Below are 24,054 nucleotides of genomic sequence, written 5' to 3' on the forward strand. Positions count from 1 at the left end.
TAGTTATTGTTTGAGGTTGGGATGCAGTCATGGGTTCCACAACCTGACCAAGCTCTTCTAGCTGGATGGCCCCAGGCTGACACCACCAGAGCAGGGCACCAAAAGGCAACACGATGCCAACCCAGGTGGCTCCCTCCCACAGCTGCATCAGGAGTGCTAGGAGACTGAAGGCCACCAAAAAAAAAAAAAAGTGACTATAACTTACCTCAGAACCAAGGCTATCGGACTAGAAGGGAAACAAACTCCGTACTTTCAGAAACCCTGCAAGATTACCAAGCACAGGAAAAGGAGTTCATCCCATGTGAGGAGACACTGTCCGATCTAACTGTTCAGCAAGTAGTTGGAAAGATTTCATGATTTTTTTATCCTTAGAAAACTTGCTAACAATGACAGAACATCTCATCAACATTGAAGAAGAGGTGACAAGAAAGCCAGAAAGTAATTGTAAATGAAGGAAATCACATCAAATTAGTTAAAACAACAGGGTCAGAGTCCCTTTCCTGGCAAAATAGCTTTCCACCTAACAAGAAATGCCAACATAAATGACATAAACGGGACTTTTACTGGCAGTCAGCTCCAAAGCCAAGGACCAAAAAAATGCTGGAGACTGAGATTCTCCTGATCTAGGAAGATCCCGTCCCTTCATAGCAGGAGACACATTCACAGGGGCAGGGATGCCAGGGAAGCCTGCATCACTTTCCAAAGCTTTATTTATCCCAAGGATAAAGAGAAGATTCTGACAGCCCTCCACGTGCATCAGTCTACCCTTGTTCACCAGCATTGAGTTCACATCATATCAGCACTGTAAAAAACGAAAAAGACACAGGCAGCAGTTTTGGAAATGAAAGCAAAAGCTTTGAAAAGCTTTGCAAGAAGACAATGTGACTGCTAGTGCTCAAAGACCTTAATTTTTATACACAGAAATAAGAATAAAGCAATCTGGCATAAAATTTTCAAGTTTCTTGGCCTTTGCAGGCAGATCAGTTTGGACAGAATATAGAATCATAGAATCATAGAGGTTGGAAAAGACCTCTAAGATCATCGATATAACAGCGCTCAGCACAGTGCGTACCAAAGGTCTCAATGTTCAGCTCCATGAGCCTAAAACATCATTTTATCTGCCTGTACATAGTGCTTCCCACTTAGCCAACAAACTTTCCACCCTGCAGCTCCCTGGAGATGGTGTGACAGGAGCCCACAGCAGCCAGAGCTACATGTCTGGTAAAGCTCTCCGAGCTGAATAGGACGTGACAGTACCCAGGATCATCACTAAAGCAGGGAGTCCAAAAATATATATGAATCAGGGCCTGGGAAAACAGTGTTTTACCAGAGCTTGTTACAAAAGCAAGTGGAAAACTACTGTGCTCCTGGGGTTTTTTCCTTCCCAAAACAAGCAAGTGCCAGAAAACATGAATCCTATTTGTACAGGAAAACACACGATCCTCTTCAGGCTCCCAGTGTGGAGGAGCATGTTGAACCACACCATCCCCCTGCAGCCCTCCCTCCCTCTCATCCGCCGTAGATATACAAGGCTAAGTTGATGAGCTGTTCAGCTTAGTGTGAAATGTGTTACATTTTCCCCCCAGCTGCTTCCTGATTGCAGTATTTACTTTTAATCTCCTCTGCCTCAATGCCCGATAAAAACTTTGTCACATTAGATGGTGACAGATGGGAAAGAGAAGGGGGGGATCACTGCAAGGGAACGTCCTGGCTTCCCAATAATTTTTCACAACGCCAATTATGTCCTTCAGTGCTTCCCGGCATGTGCACCCATGTCAGCAGAGAAGGAAATAGAAAGGCATAAATAAAGACAAAACCAGGCACTGCGTGGCTTTAATCTGCAGAATAACATTTCTCATTTGGGTGAAATATTGTTGGATTCTCTCCTGTGCTGGAAAGGGAGACACACACACATATATACACAGAGACACAGATGCACAGAGTTCACAACTGCTTTCCTTATGCGTGGGTACTACCCATCCTCACAAGCAGCTCTTTGGCGTTGTGAACAGAAAAGCGCAGGTTTCTCCTGCTTTCTGAAAAGTATCCATGTCAGCAAGCCAAGTCTTGTGCTCTTTAATCCATCCACCATTGACTAAATAGGGGTAATGTGAGGATTCTCATCTTTAGGGTATCAAAACAGTTCTTAGAAAGTTTAAGACCATGACATACTATGCTGTGCTTGAGGCTGCTGCCAAACATCAGTTTCCAAGCCTAATCCTGGATGACACTACATTTGCCACCATTAGATGTTCCATCCAAGGTGATGGGCTACAAAGGAAAGTCTCTTGAATCTGAGTTACTTCTTGCTTAGGTCTCCAAGAAAAATGAAATGCATTAATAACAACCTGTATTGGTGGAGATGTATATAGCAATAGCTGAAGGTAATCATAGAAGCAAAGGGAGAGGGCCCCAGGAGGAAGGTGAGAGACAGCTTTGACCTGGGTTGAGATTTAGCCAGTCCTATCAGTAGAAAAAAACCTACTTTTTGTTTGCCCCTGCTATATTCAAGAAATAAGGCTTTATGTACCTTCTTTGTAAACAAGAAGGAAAAAAAATAATCAAAATATAGCACTTCCCAGCCATTTTTTCTTTGAACTAAGAGAACCCACACATGCTTTGGACCACAGCTGCTACTCTCTTCTTGACAATCCTGTCTCAGTCCCAAACAGGGACAAGAGTTCGGTCACTTCCCTTCCAAACAGAATGGGCAAGCAATGTCCCAGAGGAGTGCATAATGAAACAAGAGCAGCTGCTCTAGGGCGTGATGGAAGTGTAGCAACAGAGATGATGACGGGAGAGGAGCCTCAACTGGAACAGAAGGAAAGGGTAACCTTCCTAACAAATGAAGCGTATTATGATGGTGTACATGAATGTTCACAGGTAGGGCACATTCAGGCATCTTCCATCAGGCCAGAACTTGGCCTGCAGGAGCCTTGGTAAAAGCCAAGAGAATGCCCCCGTCCACATAAGATACGAAATAAGATATGTAAAAATGTAATAAAGCAGGTACTCTCAAACCAGGAGGCTTCCGGGTAGCTACAAATTGGGCATCAGCCAAGGAGTTACTCATTCAGTCTCGGGGGGGCGGGGGAGGGGGAAAGTGAATGAGAAGTCTCTGGGCTCAGGGCTAGAAGATTTAGCAGGTATCAGGCAGAGGGCTGTGAGCCACGGAAGCAATGGAGAAGTCACTGATAAAATGAACTATGCTTTATAAGAAGCCAGGGAACAAATGGCTGGAGCTGGCACAGAAAAGATAAGGCAAAGGACTGTTAGTGTTAAGTTCTTTACCTGTAGATTTGCTCTGTTGAAAATAGCGAACTAGTAACAGAAACACTATGGTCTGACAGAGTGTCCTCATGGTTGTGCATGACCAGATTTCGGCATTCATGTCTGTATTTACATGCCTGTCAGTATGGACATATTATAGGCAGGTTTACAGAACTGATTATGCCAATGAAACTCCCCCAGAAGCTCAACTACAATGGGCTCAGCATGATATTATAGTGGCAGAGAAAAATGCCCTTTTCCCTACAGACAGACCCAGTGAGGAAACACAGGTCTCTGAAGAACTTGTTGACTGAAAAGGGCACAAATTAGCAGCCCCAGGCCAGCTAGACCTCAATGGTTGTAGGAGCAAGAACAGCCACTTACAAGAGAACATTAGTGTGAAGAGAAAAGAAATGTCAAGGCAAATAGATTTAAGGAGAAGGCCAAAAGGGAAAACTTCAGGTCTGAATAATTTTTAAAACCCTGTTGCCTTTCCAAAGGATGAGTGCTGAAGGCTAGGAACTGTACATGGGCCTTACCATGTAGGATCCTCTGGGAAGTACCTGTGCTTGTGTCGTGGTTTAATCTCAGTCGGCAACTAAGCACCACGCAGCCGCTCGCTCACGCCCCCCCCCACCCGGTGGGATGGGGGAGAGAATTGGAAGAGCACAAGTGAGAAAAACTCGTGGGTTGAGATAAAAACAGTTTAATGATTGAAATAAAATGATAATAATAATATGTTAATAATAATAATAATACACAAAGCAAGTGATGCACAGTACAATTGCTCACCACCTGCCGACCGATGCCCAGCCAGTCCCCGAGCAGCGGCCCCCCCGGCCAGCTTCCCCCAGTTTATGTACTGAGCGTGATGTCACATGGTACGGAATGTCCCTTTGGCCAGTTTGGCTGTGCCCCCTCCCGGCTTCTTGTGCACCTCCAGCCTTCTCAGTCGGTAGAGCATGGGAAGCTGAAAAGCCCTTGACTAGTGTGAGCACTGCTCAGCAACAACTAAAACATCGGTGCATTATCAACTTTGTTCTCATCCTAAATCCAAAACACAGCACTGTACCAGCTACTAGAAAGGAAATTAACTCTACCCCTGCCAAAACCAGGACAGATAGAGCTGCTAAAAAATAGCATCATGTTTGCAAACAGATACAGTGGACAATTGCTTCGGTGTGGTACCATATCCTAGGGTGAGGTTCTTTGTCCCTTCCTGTTTTTATAAATCTGTCAACCCCAATCACTTGTGGTTGACTAATTGATAAAGATTTTAAAAAATAAAATGTAGATGTATCCAGATTATCTGTTTTCATCTAGCCTCCAAATTAGTTACTTGGCAAAGTAATATTCTCGGCTCTTCACGGCAATATTTTTGCAAACTTAATAAAGGTGTTTCTACAAAGAAAGAAAAACAAAATGCAGACATCTACTGTCCTAATGTCATTTGATCTAGAAGTGTTTTTTTCTTAGGCACAAGAAGAGCTGAATCACATTTTCTTTCTCTGATTCTCCCTAGAGATGGCCAATTAGTTTTACTTGAATTTGTTCTCATTTGCAAATTATGTTAAAGGAGTGGGACTGTTCTAGGAATCAGGGGCAGAAGAAACATTTTCCTACTTAAATTTTGGTTTCCTTCTAAATGAGAAGGATAAGAAGCTCATATGCAAAGGGCTCTTTCTCTTCTTTCATCCCAAGTTTATCAAGCAATACTCATGCCATGGTTTCTCCTCCCAGTTTAGCTGCCTTATCTTCCACACTTTAGCACAACATGATCAAAGGCTTTTTTGCCCACCTATCTTAGTGCTTACACTTAGACTGAAACTACTTAAGCACAATGACCAAGACTTAGAGAATTATTTTGTTTTTCCTGTTAAGAAGTATGTACATTTTCATGTTGCTCCCCCAAAAAATCATTTTCCTTCATTTAGGCACAATAAACTTCCTAATGATGGGAAAAAAACAACTGCCAGATATTCAGTGACCATGTAGCTGTGCACCAGGAGGATTCCACATGCCACCCCATTAATTTCATTTTCTAGAGAAAAGACAGGAGCTCAGCTTCAGTATGCACTCAACTTTGCTCTGCCCTGACTTTTCTCAGTGAACATCACCAGTTCCTTAGGGGAAAACTCCAGCTCCTGAAAATAACAGAAAATTCACTTGCTTTCCTCTAACCACATGGTCCAGCATATTAATGTCAGGAAGCAAGGTAATCTAACCTTCCAAGTCAAAGATCTGTCTCTCTGTTCAACACAAAGCATTGCAGATTATATAAACAAGATGGTCACTATATTACAGAATATAAACATGTAGGAAGGTCTTGCTTGTTTTGCCAGCAAACTGTTCTTGAAGGAAAAGAACAGAGGGCCCAACTTGTCAGCTAACAACCCAGCCAGCTGTCCAAGAAATACCTATGTCACATTCAAGGGGTATTCAGGAATTAAAAAGCATGCTCTTCCTTTGCCTGCTGTATGAATGTGTGCAGCACTTAAACCTGCAGCTTCTCAGAGAACTTGTGTTTGTACCTGGCAATGTGCTTGTCAACGTACTTGTCAACAATGGTACAAGAATACAGCCTATACTTTTTTTAAATAGTCCAGCAAGTCCCATCAGCTTTCCAAAAACATTGCAATGAGATTTGCAGAGGCCTATGGAGGTTAGATAACAATTCTCAAACCAGCTTCTCTTCAGTCATTTTGAACAGTCCATCCCCAGTTTGCATAACTCAAAGCAGTGACGGGGGGAGTGGGAGGGAGCAGTCTGCAAGTAAATTTTGCCTGACCCTTGCAATCTCAAAATCACAGGATGTTTACCATGGTCCTGTGGGAGATCCCATGTTTTTCAGTACTCAGCCAGCCCCAAGGTGCTCACTGTGTTGCACTGTTGCAGTGCCAGCCACAGCAGTGACATGCAGCGTGTAGCCAGCTGGGCAGAACAGTGAACAGCGCACTGACTCTTGTTGAGTGGGCCTCATTAAAACTTCCAGACCCTCAGTGAAAATTGAGTGGTAGTGGCTCAGAGTACACAAGTATTCATATCAGCACTTTCAGTCAGCCATTCATTTTCATAGTCATCCCCACTTGATACCTGCCCTTCCAAAGGAAGCATATGCAGATTAAAAGGATTAGCGATACTTTACTCAGCTGGTACTTTTGAGGTATTTAATACCATATATAATAATTCCTGACAAGGAACAAAAAGCAACATTCTCCCTGCCCTACACAACATTAAAGTCAAATACTGCATGCCTGCATCATCCATACTAGCGGTTTTCAGCTTACAGTCTGCAGACCACCGGGATTCCTCAAAATACTTGCAAGAGAACCACAAAAGACATCTACGAGAGGCAATCCCATTGTCAGGAGGTTCAGTGTCACTATACAGGAGCCCACACATGCATGGAAAAGTGTTTCAGAGGTCCACAAACTTAAAAAAAAAAGGCTGAAAGACGTAAGTGTGGCAAATACTACATAAACAGAAACATTTTAGCTGGACTAATGAACAGGTATCAGTATGTGGACACCATTACTAGATTTGCCGTGAAAGTCTTTAATGATAGTAACTGAAACTCCTTCTCAGTAAATTTTATTTATTTAAAAGATAAGAATAGGTGTTTACAAAGCATCCGTATTATTTTGTTTCAAAGCATTCCTTGGTGGTTTTTTTTTTTTTTTTAAAAGACTGCTAGATTTATTTAGGAAGAAATCACAGTGACATTTCCTGTGTTTCTCATTCAAAATCTTTGAAAATATTCTTTTGTTACAAGACAAGAGCATATTTTTCCCTTCTGCAGAAACTTAGTATGAATAGCAACATATTTATCTGTAGGGGAAAATAAGGCAATATGGCAACAGAAACCAAGAGATCTGGTTAGAGAGCAGTGATTCAGTGGAAAAGCCTTCGGTCAGAGCAGATAGCAAATTGTTCAGAAGCAAGCAGGGTGATTTTATTACAAATGCTGTTTTAATATTTATCTACAGACACAACTTCTGTGAGACAGATGGCTGACAGTAACTCCTCCTTATTCAACTTTAGTGAGAAGGTTTAGGGCTGTATTCAGTACTGCGCCCTTGCATGTCAGAATATAGGAAAATCGGAGAGAGTCCAAACAAGGTCTCTGAATCTGCTGAAGGGATTAACTAGCATATTCCAAGCCATTCAGCATGGAATAGAGGCATTGTGGAACACTTGGAAGCAGACCATAACTGTGAGCAGGGCAACAGGGGAAAAAAGAAGGGGGGAGAAAAAAAAAAAACAAACCCACAAAAAGTTGTTGTTAATCATTCTGGTGGAATGGCCCAAACTGATTTGAAGCAATAACTCCCAACTGCAAGGTCACTGTATCCAGTGGTCCTCAGATCACATCAGCAGACAAGAGCATCAGGCCTGGACCTATGTACAACTCATCACCTCCTACTGAACAGGAGGAAACAGCACAGGAAACTACTGGATATGGCCTGTGGGTCTTAGGCAACCAATGAACCACAGCTGAATAGGAGGGGGCCGCTATGACACAGAGGCTTAGCTTAAAGACTGCACCCTGCTCCCGCAGAACCAATGAGCAGCAAACCCACAGGCTTCAGCAGGATACAGCAGTGAGCTAACTCAGATGAGAAGGTCTGAGACATACACGTTAGGATCTAGGACCTCCACCTCTCACCTTCAGGTGAGAAGAAAACCCCACCTCTTTAAAGAGGTTTCGGAAGTAAGTTTTGACCAGACATTTTTGTCCACAGCTAGTTAAGATGTGAATTTGAGCCCTGTGGAAGCAGAACAGGGGCCCTTTTTGCTTCTCAGGGTTTGTGAAGGCAAGGGTAGTGGGTTTCAGAAAGATTATCTCACAGTTCAAACTCATTAATGAAAGAAATAAATTAACCAAGCTCATTTTTCAGGGAATTCTTGTGTAAACTGGAATTTTTCCAGTCTGTGAGCCCCGCAATGTGCTAACCCATAAATCACAGCAAGCAGGTTGTCTGTATAGAGAGAGCAGCCACGTTCAGAGATGGAGCAGGGGGAGAAACCAGCATATGTTCATGGAGGGAAAAAAAAAAAACCATAAAAGCAAAACAAAAAAAAAAAAAGAATACCTCCCTTGCCCACCACTGGAACAAAATAAAAGGCTTGGCCTCAGGCACTGGAACACACACTGTCTGCAAAGAGCCCCCCAAACCAGGGGAAGGCACCTGAAACAGGTCAGCTTTTAATTGAATACAATATTAATTACCGCGTGCACCATTAACGGTTTGTGGGATTTGACTAATTAATGTAATAGTTTCTGAGTCACGCTCATTAAATATGAAAATTACGCCGGTGAAAGGTATTGGTTTCATTATCAATCTTGTATGGACAGGAGTGGGGGTGGGGAGAGGGTGCAGTGGAAAGATTCCCACCCCGAGTTAGTTCAGGTGGGCAGAAGGAAGAGCCAAAGTGAAAAGGAAAAAGGCAAGGAGAACAGGAAGCATTGCCTAGTGTCATGAGCTAGTGGCTGCAAGTCAGGAACCAAAAGCTATCCAGCTCAGAGTGAATGTACACTTCTGCTTAGTGGACAGAGCTGGCTGGTCTGCACGTAGCTCCAACTAGTTGTTGTCAATTCCCATCATAATACTTAGCTTCCTTCATCCCCCTGGAAGAAGCGTAATGAGAGAGACTGATGTCACACGGGGTACTTAATTCATTAACCCATGTAAAGCACATGGTGGTTCCTTAGTGGAAAACTACAGGGAAGGTAATTATCACTGTTAAAAGTCAGCTCCAGAGCATAATTATGCTCTAAGGATGTGTTGAGATATACTGCCATGGGACACACCCCTCACACAGGGCAAAACTGTTACAGAAGGAGGACCAGAGATGTTACGCCTCTCATTCCTATCCAGCAGTCTGTGGTAGGGGCAGCACTGATGTACTCTAGAGGGAACTGCCATCAGTCCTGTATGGGAAGAAGAGTCACCTGCATGCAGGATCTCTGTGGAAAGAAAGGAAAGAGGACATCAGTGCTCCAGGGTCCCCTTGTGCCCTGCTTACCACAACAGAGCAAAATGCAGAGGTCACCTTCTAGACTAAAATTTGAGAATAAGTCCACAGCTGAGACAGTGGGGGGGGGGGGGGGGGGGGAACAACAACAAACAAACCCCAAGAGTGAGATAAAAGTCTAACATCACTTAGGGGGACCATTTTTCCAAGCACCATAGAGGGAGGTAGGATCACCATCCTATTAACAATGCATAAATGCTGCAGAGGGAGCCCTAGGGGAGTAGGAGGAGCAGAGATAATGCCAGTACTATTATTTTTGTAGCAGTCCTCTTGACTGATTCTTAACATATCTGGCACATGATATGGGGGTAAAGAGGGGAAAGGGGATGGCCTTGTGCCAGAGCTGCACACCTTCACATTCATGCTGCAGCTAAACACCAGCCTGGAAGGCCCAGATACAGAGAAGAGAAACCAGCAGATGGGGGAAAAAGCAAGAAGAGGACAACAGCTCATGTGCAAAACCCAACAAACAACTCAAATCCCTGATTCTCCTTAAAAGGTAGGGGAGAGAGAGGAAGCAGTAAACCTGTAAGAAAGAAGAAATGCCATACACTATGTTAGGGCTTTTATCACTTTGTCTAATGAGTAATGGCTTTCTGATTTATTTTTTCTTCAAAATAGATGCCAGTGTTCTTTCTAAATAGCATCAGCTTGCCAGGAATCTGTGGCTGAGCCTGTTGAGAGTTGGTTAGATTGTGCACGGCCTGTTCCTCTTTGGGCTTATAACATACACAACCAGGAACAGCCTGCAGGCTCCTGTACTGCATCTAAGGCTTTATCCCTTCTCCACTGTCCATCTGCAGCCCAGTCACTCACACGTAAATGTTCCTTCATAGTCCAAACCTCATCGCCCTGTACAGAGCAAGGAAGGCAGGTAGCTACAATCAGTTCTGTTTCATATAGGAACCATGAGTGCCATGGGCTCTGAGAAAGCTGTAAAATTTGGAGGGTCCCTGGTATAATTAAATCCAAACTTTAGATTAAGATGATGGCAGGGCTATTTGCAACCATATTAACAAGGCTACGTTTGCTCTCCATAACAAGACAAGTAATCACTCATTTATGGAGTGAGAACAAGTTCCTCCTATGATTCAAATCCTATACCAAACAAACAAGAACTCTTCTGGTCTGAAACAATGCCCCATACAGATGGTATTTTCTGGTCCTCCCTTCTTCCAGGTCACAGGGTTTCACTGAACTCCTTCCCACCTATTTTAAGGATGAGCTTTGCATATTTAATCTGAGTTCATCAAAACAGCCAGGGCACTGCTGCCCTACAAGCTACTCTGGAGCTGGCTGAAGGTATTTTGGGTACACCTTTGTATACGTTTCAGGGATCAAGTGAAGATCTAATTCATACTGCTCCCCCTCTTGCTTTGCTAAATGTAGTTCAGCCTAGGCTTGCAAAAGTCTTTGTAAGGACCTTTCACCACAGTAGTTAATATGAAACATTTGGCTCAGGAAGCCCCTAAACTGCTGGATTACCACACACTGCTGTTCTTCCCAGAAGTATGCAATAGTGCCATTATCAAACAGGACATCAAGCTACATAAACTCTTGTTCAAACTTTTACAGCTGCTTCATACTGCCATAGTTCCCACAGATTTTGTCAGTGAGGGTAGAGAGGACAAAGATGGAAATTTTCCCTACCAAAAGCAGAGTTAAGATACTCTCCTCTAGGAAGCATGCTGAGGAACCATGCTCAGCCCCTTGCTTCTCACTAGCACTGCAACAGCTTTTATCAGCTCATGCTTACTTTTAGCTTCACTGACTGTATCTGCCACACACTAATATGATCCTTTTCAGTTCCTCTCATTCTCCACAGCTTTTTTCATACATCTGTGCTGATGAAATAGGGAGGACTTTCCCGACAGGAGTAAAGGCCAGGAGTCTATATACAGAAGTCCTGTCTGGAAAAAGAAAACCCACACCCAACACAGAGCAGTTTGTGCTAGGGGGAAAGCCTATACAGCTATGAAAATACCCAGGTTGCAGCTACATAATTAACATATCATGGTCTCCTGTATCTCCCATAACTTTACTAATATGAGTTCACAGTGTTTAATGAATTTAGCACTATATACTGTTGAGATATGCTGTCACTGCCTGTTATCTCTTTCTATTTTATTTTAAATGCTTCCGTAGCTCAAATGTATCTCCGAATGAAAGTCAATGTTCCCAAATGAACACGGCATTAGACACTTTCAACTTCAGTTACAAGAAGAACACAAAGTAAGAACATGCAAGATAATACTCAGTTAAACTGTAAAGCAGGTAAGCATGGCTATACTGAAGCTGCAGCAAAATTATTACTTAATACCAGTCAGATAAATGCAACAGCACTGCCCTTCAGATCAATAACGTTTCACCAGAAAGTGAACCACCAAAGAACAGGAGGGGTTGGTTGCTTTGTTATATGTTTTTGTTGGTTTAGTGGTGTTCAGCAGTTTTTTTAAAGACATCTCTTCCACCCCATCACACCGCAATTATAGGTATGTGTCAGCACCTGCCAACAAATATATTTAGGAGATAACACCTAATTGCTGCCAGTACCTAATTTAATTGTTACAACTGCACAGAGTTCATTTATGATACCATGACAAAGTGGCATATATCTAAGCAAAGTTATAAGTACTTTATTCATCACCTCCTCTTCTCAGTACCAGACTTGAGTGGATAAATTCAGACTGCCTTAGGTTCCCCCTCAAAACACCGTTCTGTGCTTCTCTAGATTAAAAGAGGGCAAGAATTGGTCAATATAACACACAAAAGAAGTGTGGTAAAGCTAAGGCAATAAACATTTTTTTTTCCTCACTGTAAGGACTTTCAGGTTTAAAACAAGTGTCAAAGTTCTACTTTTGTAACCTTTACGAGAAGGACAGTTTAATTTTTCCAAACAAAAAGATACTAAGAAACCAGCAAAGGGATTTTTGAGTTTCTCCTTTATCATTCAGCCTAGCCGTTTTACTCACAAAGCATTGCTTAGGTGGTTCTTCTTGCCTGAAGACTTTGGAATGGTTTCAGAAGAAGGTATTGCTGACCCTCAAAAAGTACAGCACAGAGACCAAGAGCGAGTTCTCCAGGGCACAGGATTCAGTGACAGAACTAGGAATACAAGCCCACAGCTGTGACATTAAAGCTAAAACAAGCACATAATTCCGAGCACAGGGATAAAAATAATGTCCTACTGTTGAATGATGCTTCACAAGCAGAAACACATCAAAATTACTGCTCTAGAGAATTTACAGTGCCAGCATCAGTGACAAAATCCCTAGAAGCAACATGTTGATAGACATAACAGGATTTAAGGTGTATACGTACCAGGTTTGGTCTCCTACTTGCTCAGGCAAGCTGATTATTGGAACTTCAATATGGAAGGGATGTATTGATCACATCATGCATTATATGATTTATGAACTTATGCAAGGAACTGTCTCTCCTAGCAAGACCAGGCAGCGGTGAGTAGAGTAGTATGCTCTATCTAAGCCAGATCTCTGGAGAGAAGCCTTCGCACTGCACAAACACGAGGTGTGAAATGAAATTTAAGACAGGGAAGCAAGCCAAAGCCAGTGGGTCTGCAGTCAGAACAGTTGTCCCGTGCAAGCCAGACAAAGCACCATTTGCCTTTTAGTTGTTAACAGCAAAAGAAAAATGAGACTTAATTTGTATCCAATAGCTTCCTCTGCTGGTGGGGAAACCTAAAGTAACAGCCATCAGTAGATCTAACACATTAGGAAGAAAGTGATGCTTCTTTCAAATGTTTCACTTTCCCTAGCAGTATTCAGTATCTGGGCAGAAAATTAAGAAAGAGAGCATTCCTTTCCAAGTTGAAAGTCCTTGCACGGGGTTGACTGGCAGCACTCCCTGAACTTATCATCCAGCACGAGTTATGAGTTCTCAGAGATTTGGGACATATGTTTTCTACCAAACTGAATAGACAGATTTAGGGCAAGACTCCAAGAATTAGAGGGCAGCCTCCCTTACCAGGCACAAGGCAGCACTTAGTAAACAGAAAGAAGAGCACAAAGGCAGATTATCACCAAGTCTATTCCCACTCCTGGCAGTAGCTATGTGATGGGCCTCTCTCATATGGAGCTTTCACTCAAGTCAGCTCTATATCCCATAGACTCACAGACAGACACCCTTGGTGGCTGGGCCTATATGAAACATTTTCAGAGGGGAACAGGTGGGTGAGAGGACATTAAACTCTATGCTAGAGCTTGTTGCATGTTCCATAATTTTTTCTTCTACAAATTACCTATAGATGATGATGCAATCTTTATTCCTTCATACCAAAATGGGAGGCAAGCACAATGGGTGGAACTGACCTGCACTGCAGCACTCTCACCTGCACTTTGCTTCCTTAGCCACTCCTACTTGATTTCTTTCAATGACCCCACCTCCAAATAGCTTCAGACAGCAAATAAGAACATGGCAGATCACTACAGATATCTGCAGGAATAGGTCTTCACATGTAGAATCCAAAAAGCTGTCCTGACAAATAGTTCATAGGGGGCACATAGTTCACCGCTTCTACCAGCTGCATGTTTTCTAGAGATTTGTCCAGTCTAGTTTTAAATTTATGCTAAGCAGCAGAGATGGTATCGCTTGTCTTGAGAAATTGTTTTTCTATCTTTGGTCCAAGATTTTTCTTTAGTTCCAGTATCTCCCAAGACTTGCCAAAAAGGATCAAATGCTAATGGGAGCTTAAAACATTCAGCTTGTTTGCAGATTGAATGCACTTGGCTCTCTCTCCAGTCCCCTGATCAGTTCTTAGGCTTCTCACTTGGACATACTCAGCTTCTTGATCCAGAAGAGGAAGTGCTGTGTCTACACAGAGAGAAGAGGGAGAAATAGTAGCAGCCATTCAGGAAAGCAGTCATATAAGGCAGACTCTTGATCTAAAAGAGATCCAAGGAATACCCCTTTCCCCTGTTCACACAACAGTATTATCATTACAGTAACATATAATAGCACTTCTGCATCCAGCCAGGCGTGCTCTGCTTAGGTTCAGCAATCCTGGTCTTGTACACCACTTAAACTGTGAGGGGCAACACTACATGTCAGTACTATTCTGCTGAAGAAATGCCCAAGAATACTCCTCTGCTTTGGCCCCCATTTACTTAATTACACACTCCACCCCCAAAATGGCAGCCTCTACCCATCAGGATCCTTTCTGAGAAGCAACAAGAGGCTTTACTGACTGTGTACTGCTATACAAAGATATGTGGATCATTAACACAAGCAAGACTCCAGCTTCACCATTAATCACTGGCTGGCTCGACACCTGCATTCTGCAGACAGCCTTCACTGAAGAAAGTTTGCAGCTGGCCCAGCTCTGGCTGAGCTTCCTCATACCTACCAACTATCTCCACTCTCCATTTGTCAATTGTAAGTGATAATTTCTATTCAATCTGATACATATTATAAGAATATAAACAAATGCCTCTGGCTATATCATGGCTGCGATCACTTCCCTTTATAGCCATCATTTATTACAGGCAGACAGGTGGCCGTTCGGTGGAATGCCGAAGAGGCTATCACCTGGACAATCACCAGGAAACACACTCGGATTTACATTCTTCCCAAGCAGACAGGCAAAAGAGGTGTGTGATTTCTGGAAAAACTTCACCCTTCTCCAAAATTTCTTCCTTTCCCAGCCATGTAAGTCACAGGAGCAAGTCTGAATATTACCAGCTTAGCCCATCAATGAACACCAGATTTCAAATTTAAACTCATTTAGGATTTTTTAAAATCGGGAGTCTGGGGAAGCTTTGCCCCAGTTGCTTCATTTTATGTCTTACAGTTTTGATACAGGATAAGTGCTTTTTCTAAATACTGACTGTTTTACTTCACAAATATATACAAAACACTGAGATGGCAGCAGTTTTGTTGCTCAAATGGAGTTTGAAAGAAGGCTTATTATCTACTACTGCTAGGCACATGTAGTGTTTCATTTCAAAAAGACCTTGGAATTCATATATAGGAATCATTTCACCTCCCTTTAAAACACTGTCACCTCTAAAACAGATATATGTCAGGTTACTTCACAACTCAGGCAGCAGCAGTCAGGACAGAAAGTGAACGGTATTGCAGTAACAGCACTTACAGAACATGGAATATAATTAACACATTTGTCAAATTCTAGAACGACGACGTTAACACCAGCTCTTGCATCAACACAAAAGGACCTCAGCTTTAAACTGCCTCTGAAACACTGCAATCTCAGAAGCACAGCATAGTCGGAGATCAGTGCAGGATATTAGTTCAGAACAGACTTGCATAATCACAGGTTGAGCAAGTCCCTACCAGCTATTCTGAGAGCAGGACCTGGGCTCCCTGTGTAGGCCCTGGTACTTATTAACTTGTTAGAATGTAGGAAACTGGACTTTTGCACAGAGTGTAAAATCTTCTGGAGCAGAAGAGTTGCTGTAGGATCTTGCCATAGCTTTTAGTATTACTAACTATGCATCATTCTCAAGATTAGAGCTTACATTGATTGTCACAGCAAGATGTGCATTATGAAGTTCATAAGAACAGACAGACCAAAGGTCCATCACACGAAATATCCTGTCTCACCAACAGCTAGCACCAAATGCTTGGGAAACAGTCCACCTTCTCCAGGTATACTCTTCTAGCACCCAGTCCTTTAAGGAGTTCATAAGGCCAAAGGCTGTATTCAAACCATTCCATTTATTAGCCATCAATGGACTTGAATACCTAATCTCATTTATATTCTTGGTCACCCACAACATCCTGTGAGAATAAATTCTACTGCTAAATTCAACTTGATACTTGAGAGTATTTCCTTCCTTGCACTCAATGAAACCTAGACTTATTCACTAGTTTGTACAACTTTGTAGGTCTCAATCACAGTTGACCACCCATTTCCCATCATGCACACACATCCCTCCAGTGCTGTCCTCCCAATAGGTATGGATGAGAGTTCCTTTATTACTGCCCAACATAGCGAAGTTATTATTCAGTGATTCCCCAGTCTATGAGCAACGTAGTCACATTTTAGGGCACAAAGGTAGGCACCAGACTTGAGATGTCAATGCCCAGTGACTCTATCCGCAGACCTGGGCAAATCCCTTTGCCTCCTTTTACCTTTACTTCCCTACCTTCAAGCTAGATATAACACTGTCTTACTTTAGGAACATGATCTGAAGTTACACTGTAAATGCCTGCAAAGCATTTTATGAACATGAATAAAGGTAACGATAAATATATTAAACATAACTCCCCAGATTTCCACACTGTGTCCTACCAAAGGTCATTCTGGTAAGAGATAGGTACAACTGAAAGACATTAGTTTGGAAAGAGAGAAATACAGCAAACACCTTTACCGCTTCAGCATATGACCTGGAGATAGAATCAAGTCGGCTTAGAGCAGAGCTTCACACAAGCAGATGGCATGTGACTTTAAGCATCACAGACACCTATGAAGGCACTGTAATAATATTCCTGCATGTAACAACATGGTTGTTCTCAGCATCTTGGGATGATCCTGTGAAACAAGCTTCCAGGATAAGCATGAAGCATGAGTAGATGCCATCTGTGATCATGTCACTCAGTTGGGAGTCATTGTTGCCAGCATGCTCAGCAGAGCCTATTGTACATCAGTGGTCATTGCTAAAGGGGCTTTTTAAAAAGCAGGAGAGGCAGAAAACACACAGTCTGCCCCCAACCTCCTGAGCCACAGAACAAGCTCTAGGCTTGGTGCAGACATAGCATTGCTGAAGATACTTTTCCACACAGATATGCTATTGATGTCTGTCCAGTTTCATCCACCAGCCAACCTGGGATATGCTAAGGAGAATTTCAGCACATAAATAATAAAAAGTCAGTAAGTATCACCCTGGGGAAACAACTCACTGAGTGCTGCACCCCCCTCATGGCCAGCAGAGGTATTTGCTTTCACTTAAAAGCTGTGCAGGCCACTGGGATCACCAGGTCTTCTGGTAATTCTGTCCTCAGGTCACCTCACATTTAGTCCTACCACTACCAATTTTCTGTCACACACAACACTCCAAAACAAAGCAAGCTAAACAGAGTCATGTACCATCTCTCCTAAACCCTCCTCTGGCAGCACCTCTCTTCAGAGCTGTGACAGGCAGCAGTACTGCCTCATGTTCTCTTTAGCACTCATTTAACGAGCCTGTTGTCCACAAATTTGTTTAGTCCCTCTTTGAACATGCTAGTGCTCTCAGGTCCCACAGCCTCTAGCAGCCAGGCACGGAAGCTCTTTCCTTTACCTGCTTTAAACCAACCTCCTGTCAGCTCTGTGGAGCACTGCCTTGTTCTAGTATAGTAGAATTCAGCAAGTAACAGTTCTCCATTTTCCTTATCTATTATCTTCTTCCATAAAGGCAACTTTTGAAAGCGCTTCCACAGAACCTCTTCCAGAGCCTACCAGAAACTTGCCACCTTCACTGTGAGAGATCTGTTCCCCCAGGTAGCACTTTTTACCACAGGGGCCCCAAATAGAATCAGGTGCAGCCAAGAGGGAGAAACGAGCCTCTTCCATTTCCCCTCACCCTGCCAGTCTATCAGCTGCACTCATCAGCTCTTGCCTTGCAAGAGGGTGCTGAATTCCTTTCCCCAGACGAAGAAGCTGGGACAGCTTTTAAGGCAGCCAGCCAGCAGTGGCACTGTAGGTGAGAGTTGCAAGTGGAACCCAGAGGTAAGCGAATAGCTAAGCCTATACTGCCTGTTGCGTGAAGCGCATAGGAGTGTGAGCAGGGACACACCAAAACTATATTGCTTTAAAAGTGCTGGGGAAGCCTTAGGCAATGAAGGCATGTGAAACATGGTTGCTGCTCCATTGGCTTTTTAATAAAGCACTGGTCCAGACTGCCTTAGTCCCAGTTCAAATTTGGATTTTGCAGGCAGGAAACAGGACTGGGATCAGACCCCTCTTTTGGGGACAGTGACAACAGGGAATACCCAACTGTAATTAACCTAACTACTGAAAGAAACCTAACTGTAATTAACCCAAACCTAACACTGAATAGAAATTAGTCCTGGTAATTGGAAAACAGTGAGTGGAGTTACCGGGCAGTGATGTGTGGACTCCACCGATGTCTCTGTGTCTCTCCGGGATCCCAGGCACAAGCAGCAATGAAGCATTTTCTCACCTCCTCCCTCGCTTCCACAAGACAGTTTTCAAAGCAGCTGGACTGCATGTATGGCTATATGCTGTCTGCCTGCATGGCTCTCCCCACCCCACAGAAAGGGGAAGAGAAAAGAAAAAGAAAAGAAAAGAGACAGAAAAGGCAGGACCGTATGCCAGAAAAGAAAGCCCCTACCAAAGCCATCCAGCCCAAATGCTCACAGATCAGGCAGGCTCACAAAAGTATCTCAGAGAGATCACTGGTTTGGTTGACTGGTTTGTTGTCAAATTCCCTCTTTACCCATCCAAGCTGTCTTTCCTGTGCACTACCTGTGAAATATGTATTTCTAACACACTATTTCAGCGCAGGACAAAGCATGTAGCTCTGGCTGAGAACTGCTTTGCCAAAAGGCAGCAAATGGTAGAAGTCATCCATAACAGCTGAGAACCCCATTTTGTATAGCTGTTTGATTTCCTTTCTAAGGGTTTTGTATCTGCCCCTTTCCAAATTTATTGTTTCCTTACTCTGATATTTCAAAACACAATAAGAATTCATGTACTATGACAATTATTATTTTACATACTGACAACTGAAAGTTCTTGCAAGCCTTCCCCCAAATTAATTACCTTTGACATAATTACAATTTTGGGGAATGTTTCTGCTTCCTGTGGAAACTTCTTATTTTTCATTTAAAAAAAGAGATCTGCCACAGTGCTCCACAGTGGTGGTCTAAGTCCTCACCAAAGCTTCTCAGTGGGATAGTCAAGGTGCATCAAAGGAGACATAATCCACCAAAAAAGCCCAACCTAGTAAGAAAAACAGAGACAGAAGCACATGAGCTGTAATTCCCAGGAAGAAGCATTTAACAGTTCAAATCTCAATAGCCAGTTATTTTGGATTTCATTTTGCATGGAAAATTAAACCTTCCCCTCACACTCCCATGCTCTTCTCCAAAGATTTTCCCTCAGATGAAACAGCCTGTTTTTCCAAACAACTCAGCCTGCTATCTAGCACTGAAATTCTTCTGTTTCTGCAGTAATCTGTGACAGAGGCGACCAGAGCTGAACACAATACTCTTAGGTTATCATTCTACCATTTTTGTGTTACCTATAGTCTATAAATTTTTGATTCTGTTCTTAAACATTGGTTGGTGAAAAGTTAGGCCTTCTGCATTTCTAGTTGAAAAACTGATACTTAAACATTTTAAAGCATGAACTAAAAAGACAAGCAGAATTCCAAGACTGTTTGTTGGTTTTGTTTGGGTTTTTTTTTGTTTGAGGTGATGTTTACAGCACAGAAAATTTGGAGGTGCAACGCCCAGATCTGTAAAACTTAGGGTCTGTAAAACTGCAGAGCAAAATTGGGAAAAGGTTCAGCTCTCCCCATAACAAATAAGCCTCACTTAGGATAGTCCTAGAACTGAAGATCAAAAAAGGCAAGCTCCAACACCAATTTGGTACACAGTTTGACATCACATTGCAGGTTCATCCACAAGTCCACACTCTCTCTTATTCCCAGGCATTTTCCCCACTACAGAAAATATGTTGGATGAGAATAAACATATACACTGAGACCTTCATCTAATTTTCACATATCTAAATGCAATGTGTTTCACTTTGAACAGGCCACCTGGATTAAACAGAAGTTAATTAAAACAATCCCTCATTTTTTGCTGTTTAAAACTTAAGACTTGGTAAAGGAGGGGTAAGACAGGACTTTTTATTACTCTTAGATGGTGCTAAGAGGACCCATAAATACATCTTTTCTTCCTGTGATCCCATTCATCTTGCTGCCTTTCCTACTCGTCTTTGCCAACAATCAGATCCCAGTAAACAACCTCAAGTGAAATTTGCAACTGTCAGATAAACATTAAAAATGCTTCTCTTGTCCTTTCCCATTGATAGTCCCATTAATATTGTAATAGAACAAAAAGTTATGAAAATGAATGCATGCTGGTTTTGGAAGCGAATGATGCAGACAGCAGCTGTGAAATACATACACTTGAATATGCATAGACAAAGAGATACAGTGCACCCACAAAGAAGTGTGTATACACTTACATGTAATATTTTAAGATACAGGACTCAGTTCTAACCTCATGCTACTGTACACTGTGAAGCAACTCCACAGAATTTTGTCTGGTGTAAATTCAACACGAGTAAAATCAGAATTAAACTACCATGGATTTGTTTGAGAAAAATATCATACCTACACAATTTTTCTGTGATCTTATTGTTTTTAATCTTTATTTTTAGTCAGAGGCTAGTATTACAGTCTGCTTTTGCCTATTTAGTACTTCCTCGCAGTGTGCAAATCTCTGATTGTATGTCTACTGTTAAAAAAAATCTGTACCTCAAACTTAAGTGGAGTATGAAAGAAACCCATAAACATTAAAGTCAAGCTCTTTTATTCAAATTTGCCCTTTAGACACATATTAATTCAAACAGTATCCACTAAAAGTCTCCAAAAAGGAGCAGTCCAGTCCTCCCAATCCCACAACAAAAATGTTGTATCTGGTGTCCTCTGTCCATCTGAACCCTCACTGAAATCATTGACGGTTTTGCAAAATGAAAGACTACAAATTTGAGTCAGGTTCCAAAATAATCCCAAAACTGTCTTAAAACATCATGAGGTACTGTTGTCTTATATATATACAGTTTTTATATATATATATATATATATATTTATGCATATACAGGTATTGGATTTTCCTATCAGGCTTTTATATTTTCTGAGCTTTTAACATCCTACTGTTCCAAGCTTTTCTGTAGAGATAAAAGCTTTGCGTGCTTTTAATAAAATGAGAATTCTTCAAGGGAAAGCAGGATTTCAGAGGCTGGAGTTTAGGAATACTCCCAGGCAGAGAGGCAGCTGTGATGGGTCGGTAACCGTGCAGGGAGACTCCACAGAGACAAAGTCTGCCTGAGAGGCTTTCCCTGCTTGAACAAGACCTTAGCTCTCTGAACAAAAACACGCTGCCAGTCGTATTGTTCTAATTCCCAATTCAGTGACATTTCGTTGGGTCACTTCATAATGTCAGGCTGCATTTAGATGCTTCCAGTCATCTATTTCCAAAGTCCCTTAATGTTACACGCCTAGAATTCTCTCTCTTCTGAGCCTTGTATTTTTCAAATGCAAGTCCTACATGCTTATACTTCTATATGCAAGCCAAAAGATATTAGACTAGGAACACCAACTGGATCTTTTCAACTCATGGTTCTCCACTGTTCAGGTCAACTTTCATTTTGCACAGAAAACATTCCCTAGTTGACTTATGCTTATATTAAGCAAAGATAAAACAAAACAACAACAAAAAAGGATGTTAATTTCATAGTGTTTTCTAACATCATAGAAACAGACTGTCAACATTCTCATGTTGCCAACAATCTTGAAATGTGGTATATTTTTACCTGTTATGAAACATCATTGCAAAAGCAAAATTGTTTTTTGATGTTCTCATCAAAGTCACAAAAAGGTCCGTCAGTCTTACCAGATTTCAACTGCTCTAGTGCCTTTTGAACTGAAATTTGTTTCATTCATCCACTCTGAAATACTGATTATAGAAAAATTCTACTTTAGACTTCTGCTATTTTAATCACAGATCACCCAAAAGTAATCAACTTCTGGAATTTATATTAAAATTTCTTCTGAGTGGCAGTCAAGTTAGGTGTAAGGACTCCAGTTGGATGAAATTAAAAACTCACGTGAGACGGTCTATGTTGCAGACTTAAGCTTAAAGTAGCTGAGAGCTACTGTTTGTGACAATGGTAACATTCCAAAGGTAACATTTTTGTGACAATGGTATCATGGTATACAAAATAAAGGGAAGTAGCTGTACAGGAAGAAAAACTGTTATTCAAACCCTAAATTAACAAAGATGAGCAATGAGTTCATGACTGTACTGCAGCCATGAAATCTGGATAGTCAAGAGGTACTGTGTGTCCTTCCATACACAACATATTCTACTGAGTTAACATAAATACAATGACTACAGTTGGTCACACTTAAAGAATATTTCCCCAAATACCTCACAGGAAATGTTCACCATGTTCTTGATGCTTTTCTTTGTAATTTATTGCCAAATAATCTTTGGGCTGATAGTGCACTGCACTTCAAACTAGAACATGGTCTTACAAACCTTACTGGCTACCTTTCACAAGTCGCCTGTGAGTACTACATTTCAACTGCAACATTTACTGGAAGAGTATCTATGAAGATGTCATGTTCCCTCACAATTAAATATTTTTTTGTGACAGTTTGTTGACAAAACAACTTTCTTGTTCTAATTCTTTTTGATTTAGATTCGTGACAATTTATACAAACTCATTGCTCATCTTTGTTAATTTAGGGTTTGAATAACAGGTTTTCTTCCTGTACGGCTACTTCCCTTTATTTTGTATACCATGATACCATTGTCACAAAAATGTTAGCATTGGAATGTTACCATTGTCACAAAAATCTTTTCTGGTAAGGAGAAAGGTTAACTGCTTACTCTGGGGTCTTGCACAGTTACCCCACAATTCACTGCCAACCAGCTTCAGCTCCAAAATGGCTTTCTGTTCAAATGTTCATTGAAGCAGGTCAGTTGAAGTGTCCTGGAGCACAGGATGAAAGAGCTTTCCACTGACTTGCCCTCATGCTGTCATTTGCACGAGGGCAGTAGGGCTATAAAGAGTTCCCCTCCTCAGATGGGATTTTATGCCTATATAGCATTGGTACAAATCAGGAAAAAGAAAGAGACAAATTAGGAGCAGTCTGCTGCTGGACATGCCCAGGAGTAATAACCATGAGACCCTGTCATAGAGGGACTTCGATGAGCAAAGGATTCACCATGCCTTTGTTGAGATGGAAATGCAGCTCACAGCACCAACACAAAGTTCAGTCTGAATTTGACATTGTTTGCAGTTCATTTTTTCTTGAGCCTCAGGGAAACAAGCATGATAGAGACAGAGCGTAGGGCAGAGCTGGAATCATTCTTCCACTTACCAAAGCATCATCAGAGAGATGATCAAGGAAAATAAGCACTATGATGATCCATGTATTAACTTCCTGCCCTCCAAGGTCAGCATTTCTTAAACCATCCAGGACATCACATTTTCTGCAGTCTCCAGCCATTTAGCAATGGATGGCAAAGGAAGCTTAAGCTCTAATGGGATGAAGTGTCAAAGAGAGCTTTTTATTTAAAGAACTGGAGAAAAGAAAAGAAAATGGATATTTTAACTTTTATCTTGGAGTTAGTTAATATTCACACTTAACTGCTGAACTGGCTAAATTCTTTTCTTTTCTTAAGGACCTTTATAAATTTCATCATTAATAAAATCAGACATTCAATTAGCGGGGAATTTCTGATTGCTAACTGAGATTTCCCCCCCAACAGTTTCTCTTTTTCACTCTTTCTAGTCTCTCTTTTTATTTTCCCCTTCTACTCCTATGTCCCCCCTTCCCTGAAAAACCAGGGGAAAGTGAAAACTGACTCCATTAACCTCTGTCATTACCTAAATCCATCTCTTAATTAATATGAGTTAATATGATTAATCAAAATAATGAGACAAACCTATTAAATTAGGGTGTTTAAATTACAGATGGAAGTGGTAAAGGCAAAGGGTCTGATAACGAATAGCTGCAGTCAGAG

This window comes from Aptenodytes patagonicus, chromosome 7 (assembly GCF_965638725.1).
Source record: "Aptenodytes patagonicus chromosome 7, bAptPat1.pri.cur, whole genome shotgun sequence".
Classification (NCBI taxonomy): domain Eukaryota; kingdom Metazoa; phylum Chordata; class Aves; order Sphenisciformes; family Spheniscidae; genus Aptenodytes; species Aptenodytes patagonicus.